This window comes from Lampris incognitus, chromosome 11 (genome assembly GCF_029633865.1).
Source record: "Lampris incognitus isolate fLamInc1 chromosome 11, fLamInc1.hap2, whole genome shotgun sequence".
Lineage (NCBI taxonomy): Eukaryota > Metazoa > Chordata > Actinopteri > Lampriformes > Lampridae > Lampris > Lampris incognitus.
In genome coordinates this window covers 28,586,549-28,599,186 of record NC_079221.1, presented here as the reverse complement: position 1 = coordinate 28,599,186, position 12,638 = coordinate 28,586,549, and the positions used below count along the sequence as shown (strand labels likewise).

The window sequence follows — 12,638 nt, the reverse complement described above, 5'->3', positions numbered from 1 at the left end:
AGAAGGACCTTTCATTTCGGTAGATCTTGCAGGTCTTGCTTGGTAGGACGAAACTTGGATCGTTCCTCTTCCTAGCCTCAGTGCAGACAAACTGAGTGAAGAACGAGAATGGGGGAAAAGTCACTCTATGCTCCTCTTTGTATCGTGAGCCAGCAGTCATCCATCTCTCTTGAAGGTAAGTAGGCAACTTTTCAACGATGGGATTTATTCCCCGAGGAGTGTCGAGGTAGGTAAGTCCAGGGAGGTAACCGTCCTCTTTAGCTGACTGCAACTTGGTGAGGAGGTCTCCGAGTTCTCTGAGCTTAGTGTTTTCTTTGGGTGACAGAGAAGGGAAACTGTCTAGGCGTCTGAACAGAGCACTCTCTATTACCTCTGGGGTGGCATAACACTCTTCTAGTCGCACCCAAATCAAGTGAAGAGCAGCGAGAGGGTTGGAGACATGGACAGCTCAAATCCTTTTAGCGTGCTCAGATGATTCTTTGCCAAGCCATTTCACTAATAGGTCTAGCTGTTCGGTGGCAGATAGGTCTAGGCCTTGAGTAGCAGTGAGGAACGAGGATGCCCATGCTCGGAAGTTTTCCGGCTGGTCGTCAAATTTAGTAAGCCCTGTAGTGACCAGCTCTTTACGAGCCATATATTTGGCAAAGTCCATCATGTTTGGGGGCTGGGCTACATAAGGACGTTGTGTGTTAGACTCAGTAGAACGGTCAGGGGCAGGGGTAGCCGTGTACCTGGCTGGTGAGAAGTTCCTCGCATCAGGTGACATGGACGGTTGTTTGGCCCTAGGCATGGGGATAGGGTGTTGTGTGGCTACTGGACTGTCTCTATGTGTCTGCCCATGGGATGTGGAGAGAAGAGCAGTGTTGTTTTGTTGGGGATAATGTCCTTCAGAGGCCTGTCTGGGTGGAGGTGCTCCCTGTGCTGTGTGGGGTGGAGCACTGTGTGAGGAGACAGCGTGGTCAGCGTAGAACAGAGACTGATACTGCACATACTCTCTTGTTCTCTCTCTAACCGTATTTGGTGATACGCCGCGGCTGCTGGTCGTATTACTCTTGTCATCTGCAGCTTCTAAAGCTTCAGCCTCGGCGACAGCTGCAGCAGCTTGTTTTTCACTCTCTAAAGCTTCTAAAGTAGCTTCTAACATGGCCCTTTCCAAGTCCAATCTTGCCTTTTCTTTCTTAATCTGTAGCTCCTGTTTTGCAAAGGATGCTCTAGCACATGCAGCCTGGGCTGAGGCTCTCGTTCTGGCAGCTGCACTACTAACTGATGACTTGGAAGATGTTTTAGAGACACTGGACCTGATCTCCTGTGGTGTTGTTTCTTCCAGCAAGGATACTTCTTCATCCTCTGGGTTTTCCATTGCAGCATGCGTAGTGGAATCTTCTATGCTTGGCTGTTTCGCCATCTGAGGTTTGACTTTTCACTGTACTGCTCCCTCAGTGTTGTAAACTTCCCAGAAGTGTTGGAACAAAGATGAACAGCAAGCCAAACAGAATGATGAGCGAAGATTGAGACATGCAAGAACTTTTTCTACTTTCTTTCAGCGTGTCAGACTGAGATCGTTTAACAACGGAACTACTGTAACTGCACTTCCTGTTTCATTCTTCTTCTTGTGCAGGTGGCGCTAAAGCACATCAAAACAATAGCATGCAGCCACCCAGTGGTTGAAAGTGGTATTACATCAAAATAAACTGCGCAGGCAGAACAACCACTATGAACTGTCTAAAGGTCTGGCTTTGAATGCTTACTATATCTATTCTTTTTTTTTTTTAATTTATTTCTGATTTTTCCCTTTTTTTCTCCCAATTTAGTGGCCAATTGATCCCTATTTTAATTCAAACACCCACCCTCGTATTGCATGCGTTCGCCAACTGCATCTCTCCGGCCGGCAGTCTCGAAGGAGACGCCTCCCCACTTTCGTGACAAGGCGAATCCAAGCCGAACCACTGTTTTTCCGACACACACAGAGAGACGCATTCACATGACGAACACAAGCCGACTCCGCCCCCCTCCCGAAGACAGCGTTGCCAATGATTGCTGCTTCATCGAGTCCGGCCATAGTCGGATCTGACGAGACCGGGGCGCGAACCCCAGTCCCCAGTGGGCAACTGCATCGACACCAAGCCGATGCTTAGACCGCTACGCCACCATATCTATTCTTGACATAAATACAGTGTTACATTCTTCATGCATTCATTGTTCATACTAGAAATTCATTACATTTTTTTTCTTCTTAAGAACTCTGTACACTCTTTGTACCCAGTCTTTTTACACTGTCACCGGGGTCAGAGGTTTCTAGCATATGACCCTCCATAGGAGCACAACTTTTACTGTTAGCCAATTTGAAAATCACTGAATTTGGTAGGCTGCTTTACCAGCCTGCCTCTTCTGGTGTGTTGGATCTTTGTGTCTGAACAGTTGACTGGTTGTTCCACATTTCTTCTCGTGTCATGTACATGTGGTTCTGCAGGCTCGCTTGGAGGTGGCTGCTCAGTGACACTGACATTTCTGTCCTCTATTTCAGTATGTGTGTCATTCCGAATTGTTCTCAAATGCCTCCTATTCCTCCTTTACCTTTGTCCTGCAGTCATCACAACATTATATAACCTCGGTTCCTGTCTCTTCTGTTCTACCAGGGCAGGTTTCCAGCCTTGTGGAGTCTCTATACTGACAGCCATTCCTGGTTCGAGCACAGAGAGGAGTCTTGCATGTTGGTTGTAGTACTCTCCTTGTCTTTTTTGAAGGTTAAGTAGCCTCTGCTTGACTCTTGTTGGATGCCTCGGTTTGAGCACAGCACTGGCTACTGGCAATGTACTTCTTAGGACCCAACCCATCAGCATTTCTGCAGGAGAGAGACCAAGTCCAGTCACAGGAGTGTTCCTTAAAGTCAACAGAGCCAGGTGGGGGTCTGTCTTAGTCTGCTCCGCCTTCTTTAGCATGAGTTTAATGGTCTTTATTGTGCGTTCTGCCATCCTGTTAGACTGTGGATAGCCTGGGCTTGAGAATGTCCATGTTATGCCCCAGTCACTTGCAAACTGACTCATCTCGGCACTAGCAAATGTCATGTGGTCACTCACCACTTCCTTCGGAACACAACACAGCATTCAACTTTGCTATTACTGTGCTTGCTGTTTGTCACACATTTGTTGGAACTCAGGATATTTTGAGAAATAATCTACTGTGAGGAGGAAAGATTTGCCTTGTAGCTCAAAAATGTCCACACCTACTTTGTACCATGGTAGCTCTGGCAGCTCATGGCATTTTAATGGCTCCTTCTGATTCTTTGGTAGGTGTTGTTGACAGGTGGGGCAGCTCCCAACCATTTGCTCTATATCAGCCAAAATGCCTGGCCAATATAAATACTTGCGTGCCTGTTCTTTGGTCCATTGTACTCCTTGGTTGGCTATGTGCAGTCTCTGTAGCCTGTCTGATCTCAACTTTTTAGGGATAATGATTCTCCTGTCATCAGGACCCCCACATTTACTGTGATTGTGTCTCTGATTGGCCAATAGACTTTAAGTTCAGCATCTGTCTGTTTTTTGTGCTTTGGCCACCCTCTCTGGTGAATGTCTAGTAGCTTTTGCGAGGTCCGGTCCTCCTCAGTTGCTATCTTAAGCCTCTCGTGCATCTCTCTTCCCAGAGCCTCAGTTGCTTCCATGGCATAGACTACCTTTTCATTTGTAGTCATGGGCTCCTCTTGTGTTTCCACAGCCCCAAACGCTCTGGATAAAGTGTCTGCTATTAGCATTTCCTTTCCAGGCGTGTACTTGATGTGGAGATCGTAACGCTGAAGCTGTAGCAGCATTTGTTGTAATCTGGCAGGTGCCTGTCCTAATGGCTTTGTGAATATAGCCTCCAGAGGCTTGTGGTCTGACTGCACCACCACATGTGCACCAAACATGTATTGGTGGAATTTTCGTGTCGCAAACACGACCGCAATCAGTTATTTTTCAATCTGCGCATAGTTGCGCTCAGCCTGTGTTAGGGCTCTGGATGCATATGCCACTGGCAGTCCTTGCTGCAGCAGGCACGCACCTAGCCCATCTTTTGATGCATCAGCTTGGAGAACTATCTGATGTTTTGGGTCGAAGAATTTCAGCACTGGAGCCTCAGTTAGTGCTGTCTTGAGTTTGTTCAGGGAAGCATCGTGTTCATGTGACCACAGCCACTGCACATCTTTCCTCAGTAGCTGCTGTAAAGGTGCTGTCATTGCTGCTTCATTAGTTATGTATTGGGACAGGTACTTAGTCATACCTAGTAGCCTTTGTCAACCCTTTCTATCTTCTGGTGCTGGCATGTGTACAATAGCATTCACCTTGTCACTGTCTGGCTGTACTCCCTTAGGGTTTATCACGTGTCCCATGTACTTCACCTCCATCACTTTGTACTGCAATTTGTACTGCACTTTGTCTGCATTGAACTTAACATTCATCTCTTTGGCTTTCTGTATTACTTTGTGCAGTATCTCGGCATGGTCTTTCTCATCAGCTGTACACCGTCAATGTCAATGTCACCAAGTGTTTCACAGTTCTTCTATTGGAAGACTTCGCTGGCTGATTTTATACGAACGGGAGACGCTTGAACCTGTAATGCCCCCATGGCGTGTTGAAGGTGCACAACAGTGACGATACTCTGTCGAGCTTAATTTGCCATAATCCATCTTTTTTCATCGAGTATTGTAAATATTCCCTTGCCAGACAGTCTGCTTTGGACATCTGTAAGTGTCGGTATGGAGCAGTGCTGTCGTCTGATGGCTTTGTTCAGCTCTCGAGGATCAAGGCAAAGTCAGAGTGAGCCATTTGTCTTTTCAGTTATTACCAAGCTGTTCACCCACTGTCTCGGCTCTGTTACTGGAGTGATGACATCAGCTTTTTCCAGCTGACTTAGTGTCTTTTTTAGTTTGTCCATGATGGCAAATGGGATTTTTCTGCAGCCATGGGTCACGGGGGTCATTTCCGTGTCAATGTGAATGTGATGCTCACCAGGGAGCTCTCCAAGCCCCTGGAACACCTCTGGATACTGCCTCACCAGCTCTTCTTTGGTTGCAGGTGAACTCTCCTTGATTTCATCAACACGTCTGACCAAGTTCAACTCCTCACATGCTGCTCTTCCAAGAATTGGAGATGCTGATTGCTGAATGACATAGAACTGGAGCTTGGACTCTGCTCGCACAGTACTGCATTTCAGGTAGGTGCTACCGGCTGGATTTATCTGGTTACCTCCATAAGTTCTTAATACTATGTTTGTGGGACTAAGGCATACTTTGCCTGGGAGTTTTCTGACCTGTTCTAGAGGGAGCACACTAGCGTCTGCAGCCTTGTCTAGTTTTAAGATGATGGGCACTCCTCTAATTGACAAAATAGCTTGCCACGGCATATCACTAGCTTTACTCAGTGCATTTACCTGGGTGCACTCCAGACTGCCCACAAATAGTGAATCCACTGTCTGCACTGCTTGCACTCCTTTCATTCTGCACATCTTGGCAAAGTGATTGCCCTTCCCACAAGCTCTGCACTTCATTCCATACGCTGGACATGTTTTTGGGCCATGTGTCTTTCCGCATCTGTTGCATACTTTTGTTTGGTTGACATATTTCTACTTTTTATGATGAGCATTGAACGCTGTTTTGTTGACATTAGCTTTATTTTGCCTTATTGGTCTTGTTGCCTCCGTTATTGCATGCATCTCATTTTCCTTCTTTGCGCACACCATTATGCTGATTTGCTCCTTGGCTATGTCTGATGCCCTGCAAATATCAATGGCTTTAGTTAAAGTCAGGTTAGGTTCTCGCAGCAGTTTCTCTTTCAGATGCTTATCTGTAACACTGAAAACGATTTTGTCTCTCAACATGTCATTTTCGGTTATACCGAACTCACAGTCTTTGCTCCTGTGTTTTAGCTCTGTGACAAATTTGTCAATGTGCATTGGTTCTTGTATTGCATACGTCCAAAATTGGAGCCTCTCAAATACCACGTTTTTCTTTGGCGTACAGTAATCTCAGAAAGCCTACAGTATGTGGTCCACCTGCACGTCTTCGGGCTCAGCCCTGGCTATATCAAGTGTGTTGTACACCTCAAGCACTTCTTTGCCTAGCATTTGCAGTAATATTGCCACTTTCACCTCCTTTTCCTTTTTCGACATTTCAGTTGCCATCATGTACAACCTTGTATATCTTTGCTCCCGTCTGTGCCAGTTTTCACATATGTTGCCTATTAATACTAACGGAGAAGGTGATTTAAATTGTTCCATTTTGTTTTCTCTTCTGCGTTAGCATAAGCCCAAACACTATTGACTTTAGCGCCATCGGACCTAACACATTAACGCTTAGTCACTGGAACTTTGTGACAAGCTCACCATTCTCTTCTCCTTGTCTCTCGTCTTCATCGGCGATTAAACATTAAACGCCTCCACTTCTGACACCATATTGTGGTTTATAGTGATGAGGAGACTGGCGGGTAGTCCTTTTTATGAACTTATTCAGGAACAGAGAACAACAACCGTGCACGCGTGTCCTAACCGACTTCAGTTGTGCTTACGTACATCCGCTTGAGAGCACGCCTACTGTCCTCTCGTCGTATTACCTATAGTATAGGCTCACCAACGTATTACTCTGTGTATATGTTCAAACCCATATACTACAAAGTCTCCTTGTCTTCCTTCCTCTGTCCTGATGACACACCAAGTAACTTCCTAGTTGCCCAACCATCTGGCAACTCTTCACTACCACCCAGTGCCTGTCTTAACTCCTGCCTGAACTCCACACAACAGTCTTCCTTCTTCAACTTCCACCATTTGATCTTAGGCTGTGTCTTCTCTCGCTTCCTCATCTTGGTCTCCAAAGTCATCCTACCAACCACCACCCGAAGCTGCGTAGCTGCGTTCTCCCCTGTCACCACCTTGCAGTCTCCAATCCTTTTTAGATCACGCCTTCTACATAAGATATAGTCCACCTCTGTGCACTTTGCTCCACTCTTTTACATCACCCTGTGTTCCTCCCTCTTCTTGAAATATGTATTCACCGCAGCCATTTCCATCCTTTTCGCAAAACCCACCACCATCTGTCCTTCCACATTTCTCTCCTTGACACCATACCTACCTCTCACCTCCTCATCACCTCTGTTCCCTTCACCAACATGTCCACTGAAGTCTGCTCCAATCACCACTCTCTCCTCCTTGGGTACCCTCTCCACCACATCATCCAACTCACTCCAGAATTCTTCTTTCTCTTCCATCTCACACCCATCTTGCGGGGCATACGCGCTGATAACATTCAGCAATACACCTTCGATTTCCAGCTTCATACTCATCACTCTGTCTGACACGCTCTTCACCTCCAGTACATTCTTGGCATACTCTTCCTTCAGGATTAACCCTACCCCATTTCTCCTCCCATTCGCACCATGGTAGAAGTGTTTGAACCCACCTCCGATACTCCTGGCCTTACTCCCCTTCCACCTGGTCTCTTGCACACACAGTATGCCTACCTTTCTTCTTTCCATCATATCAGCCAGCTCTCTCCCTTTACTAGTCATAGTGCCAACATTCAAAGTTCCGACTCTCAGCTCCACACGCCTACCCTTCCTCCTCTCTAGCTGCCTCTGGACATGCCTTCCCCCTCTCCTTCACCTTCGCCCAACAGTAGCATAGTTTCCACCGACACCCTGCTGGTTAACAGTACCGGTGGCGGTCGTTGGTAACCCGGGCCTCGACCGATCCGGTATGGAGATCTTATTTATGATTCCAGAAAGAGCACTTGTGAAAAATGATAAAAAGAAAATTGCAGAATTACGGCTTTATATTTAAAACTGTTGCAATCAATGAAAAAAAAACTTTTATACCCCAAATCTACTCCACTTTCCCTAAATTTGATTATACTTTCAAAGTCTTATCAAGTCGGTTTGTACATATGCAGTCTATGCATAGATTTGTGTGTGAGTGAGTGTGTGTGTGTGTGTGTGTGTGTGTGTGTGTGTGTGTGTGTGTGACATGGGTTCAGCTGGTGCCTAGGTTGTACTTTTGCTGCTGACATAGCCTGGTTATGGTGAAATGTCAAGGCTTTGACGTGGTGCACAGCATAGTGCGACTGAAGTCTTGCAGACGAGACTGAAGCCGTTCCTGTTGAGACATGGAGAGGCAGAGCCACTAATTACTCCAAGCAAACCTGCTGAGGTCCATCACCAATGGTTTGTTTTATCTTCATGCCCCATGCCATTGTCTTCAAACTTATTGCGTTGGTGTATATTGTGTAAAAAGGCTGATTGAAAATGTGTGTCTTGTGCCAATTTTTCTTAGCATCTTTCCAACACCTCAGCAGCACAAACGAGGTTGTGTTTTTATGTGTTTGTGTATGTCATTGTGGTGGTGGTGGGGGTGAACGTGTGTTAGCCTGCCTACTGATTCAAGTGTTTCAATGGTTATTCCCATCTGCTGGCGGAATAGGAGAACTGTGGGAAGTGTGTTCGCTGGTCTGAGTCCTCTGCCCCTTAGCTGTCATACCTGTAATGGTAATGGTTTGTACAGTGAACTTATCATTAAAGTAACTCGTGTCTGTCTCTGATGTCACCTGGGGCTTGAAGGGGGGGATAAGCTTTTTCTCAATTATATTCTGCTAGTTGGTGGATGTGGAAAGACTTGTGGGTCATTACTTCTTTGACATCTTCTGCCCCACCTCCCGGCCTCTGCTTAGGATCTTTCTTGAGCAGGCCTGCCAGCAGAGCCTTGGCCTCGGGGGCCAGGTTCTTGGGGAAGCGGCGCTCCTCCATGAGGATGAGCTAAAAGAGGGGCTTGTGGTCCTGGCTATAGAAGGTCAGTCGGCCACACATCATCTCATACATGACCACGCCAAGGCCCCACCTGTCCACCGCCCATCCATAGTCATGGTTCTCCGTGCTGGAGAAGTGTAGGTATTCAAGTGCAGACACTATATCTGCCCTGTAAAACCGAGCCCTGTCCTCCATGAACACTCGGTGTCAGGATAAGTGAAAGAACAGTTTGCCTCCGTTTGCATACTTCATCACAAAACATAGGTGGTCATGTGTCTGTAATGCATATTTCAGTGTCATTAGGAAATTATGCCTTGTGTAAACTCTGCTTTCTGTAACTGTGTGCCACCTCGTCTTTGGCAATGATAACTTCTTTGTGAAGGATTTTCATGGCATAGTATGTCCATGTGGCTTTCTACTTGACCAGGATCACTTTACTGAATGTCCCCTTTCCCAGCAGCTTCAAGTAGTCAAAGTCAATCATGGTAGTAAGTTTAAGCAGTTCATGGGGACACAATGTTTATTGAGAGTGAAACGTTTCATCACACATCTAAGTGACCGCTTCAGTCTTCAGTCTCCAGTTGGCTATTTTACCATAACTAATAGACTATCTGAACATTTGTTTCAAATTTTGAAAAGCATATGATAAGGTGCCTGTCAGAAAATATATGGGAAAAAAAGACGTTTTAAATGTGTGAAGTTAATCAATTCCTCCAACCTGACGTGACACCATCATCACGTCAGGTCAAACTGTAATGGTTGGTCGGGGTCAGCTAAACTTGTGTAATCAATGGTGCAGAAAAGAATTTCAGATTTTATCAACTCTAAAAGACCAAAAGCAAAAATAAATAAATTTAAAAAAAACAGAACGAGAGGACGCAGTGTCCAGTTGCTGTGTGTCTGCTACACCTGCTCAGTCTTCCTCCACGTAAATGCCAGATAGCAAGCAGCCCTTCCTCTTTCACTCAGTGTACAGCCTGCGCATTGCACTGAGGAACAGAAGCCTGCTTTCTGCTAGCTAGCTGATTTTAATTTAGGTTAAAGTAAAAAATAAAATCATGGCGAAACAAAGCAGTTTGCTTAAGTTTGTCACAAAAAAAAGACGTTGTAGGAGGAAGAGAATTCAGCTCAAGCTCAGCCATCATTCTCATCCCAGACAACTACTCCTGGGCCAGTTTCTCCTCAACTGCCAATTAGTAACAATAATTACGTGGTATCCATGTTCAACTCCAAGCCTTGTCATCTTCTGCTGTAATCATTAAAAGTAAGTTAATTTACAATTTCGGACTGTAGTAGCCTATATTGCCTATTTCCATGTTATTGTTTATTGGGTATAGTTTTTGTTGGATGTACAATTAGATTTTATGGTGATGTTGCTGTGTGTGTGTGTGTGTGTGTGTGTATGTGTGTGTGTGTGTTATGTGGCCGCCGTGCCAAGCTTAGTTCAAGTGTCATCTTTAACGTTACTGAGCATGTTGGTGCCGGTGTACCTCTATCCATAGATAATGATTAATGATGCTGTTGCATCTGTCAGCTATGTATGTGTGAATATGTAGCCACCGTGCCAGGCTATGCGATGCCGTTAATGTTCATCTTGGTGCCTGTAACATTACCTCTGATGATGAATGATTAAACTGTCGTGCATTCAGTTAAGTATAGTTGTAATGGCCTATTCTGCTTAACAAATGCCTTTCAGAACCTATTAAGTATGACTGCTCTTGGATGGGCTTGGCCCACCTGATTTTCTCTGTGCCCACCCACACTGTGATTTCTGCCTACACTACAGTTTATAATATGTTGTTGAATAAAGGCTAATGTGTATCAAATACTGTATGAAATTGATAAAATTGGATCAATTCATCTATTACATTGTGCTACACGTAAGTATTTTTAATTCCTTGTGTCAAATGGGTAAATACTAATTGCCTGTTAAACCTGAGTATAAGGTTAATATTGAAGCCAGTCAATGTTCAACTTATTCAAAATACTTGTTTGGTACAATGTAATGTGTGAAATTATCCCATATGGTGTTTAATTAAGATTTTATTTAACACCACATTATAATATAACATCTAATATACACTATTTCATATAATAATTTTCTCATACATTACTCGGTAATTAACAGTTGTAATTGGAAGGGTTAGTATCAAAACTTGCGTGACATGTTCCACAACTAGTCTAGCAGCAAGTCCTCAAAAAAGGCCTTAGTTTTCGAGATACCCCTACCCGAGGTAGAACAAAACACAACAATGATTGTCTTTTTTTTATCTTCAGGGTCTCCCATTAATGAAATTGATTGTTGTAAACTTTTATTTTGAGGGAAAAATTGTCGTTGTTTTTTTTTGGCTGTTCTTTAGAACTACCCCACTTGCTGAAAAAGAGCCAAATTAGGCCAGTCCGAATTAGGGAAAGGTGACAAAAAAAGCCCATCACTTGTGAATGCTCACTCTTTTCTTCATCAAATCTGCTGAGGTATGAATCAGGTGTCTGCCCTACATCACCAAAGAGTCAGAATGTAATTTACCTAAAAAATTATTTTTTAAAAATACTGAAATATAGTTATGTAAACATAGCTTTAGTTTAGGCGGGAATTGTACTTTTGTGGTGATAGGAAAAGAGGGCTCCTTTACTTTTCTCTCATTTATCAGAAAAACATAAATCCCTATCAAATATACCATTACTGAATTGTCTAGGATGCTATTGAACAATAGCCAGTAGTTGTATGGAGATATCTAGTACAGTTATATTGCAAATGAGATTTTTTTAGCTATACCGCTTCTCTGAAACAGCCAATTTAGGTCATTCCAAATGGGGGAGAGGTGGCATAATAGCTTATAAGTTAAGAATGCTTATTTCTCACTCTGATGGTCATCATATTTGGAGAGGGAAAGACCAGCCACCTGGTCTTTCCCTCTTCTAGATCACAATGGTATCCTGGCTTGACAAACAAGGCCAAAGTCCATTGACTGGTGCACAAGACCACCTCCTATGAGATGTGCAGCATGCCTCTCATGGCAACTACCAGGCCTCTGCCAGACAGTTCTTAGATGAAGTGGAGACAGACCTTCCTGAGCTGAGGAGAAAAATACAGCAGTTTTCAGAGAGCGGAGTTCAACAATCAGCAACATTTAAGTACTGGCTGCATTTCATCGAAGGGGCTGATCTCTTACTTAGAATGCTACGTTCAGAACGTGAAGCTAACTTTGAACTTCATCTCAACTGCATGTCTGAAGCAATACCATGGTTCCAGACAGCTGGCAGGATGAACTACACAAAGTACATGCCAGTGTACATAGCTGAAATGAAAGCCCTTGAAAAAAGCCAACCAGATTCCTACAAATTCATGAGAGAAGGAGGGTTTGTTATGTGACTCTCAGATGAGAGAAACTTCAACTGTGTGGCCACTGATCAAGCACTTCAACAAACTATCAAGAGAAGGAAATAGTCAAGGAGGCATTGTTGGCCTCACTCATTTCCCCTTATGCAAAGCCCAGGTTACTTCTAGAGTGCTGGTAATAAGCTTGTACAGTAATTCAGTACACAGCAGGGTTATAAGATCTGCATTCACCACTATTATAACTGATTTACATGTTTGTTTAATTCTGGGAAGATACACCATTCACTAGCCTTAGGTAAGTGTAGTATTTTCACAGTGGAGGCACCGCGCTACTAAATTTATTATTATATCCGTTAATTATTTTTATTATAATTTATCACTAATATTGTCATTGGTGGCACTAGCCTACTAGTACACAGGAAGTTCAGCCAGCTCACCATTCCACCGCTGAGAATTCAGGATCCTGTGGCGCCATTGTATTGTATTGTAACACTTTAGTAACTGGTAGCATTAGGCTTTTGTCTTGTTTAAATGTG

The 12,638-nt window shown here is 44.2% G+C and overlaps 1 pseudogene; it reads right to left on the bottom strand.

The window, feature by feature from the left end:
- Window positions 1–8,414: 8,414 nt before the first annotated feature.
- Window positions 8,415–9,246, bottom strand: LOC130120341 (RAC-beta serine/threonine-protein kinase-like; annotated as a pseudogene).
- Window positions 9,247–12,638: the final 3,392 nt, after the last annotated feature.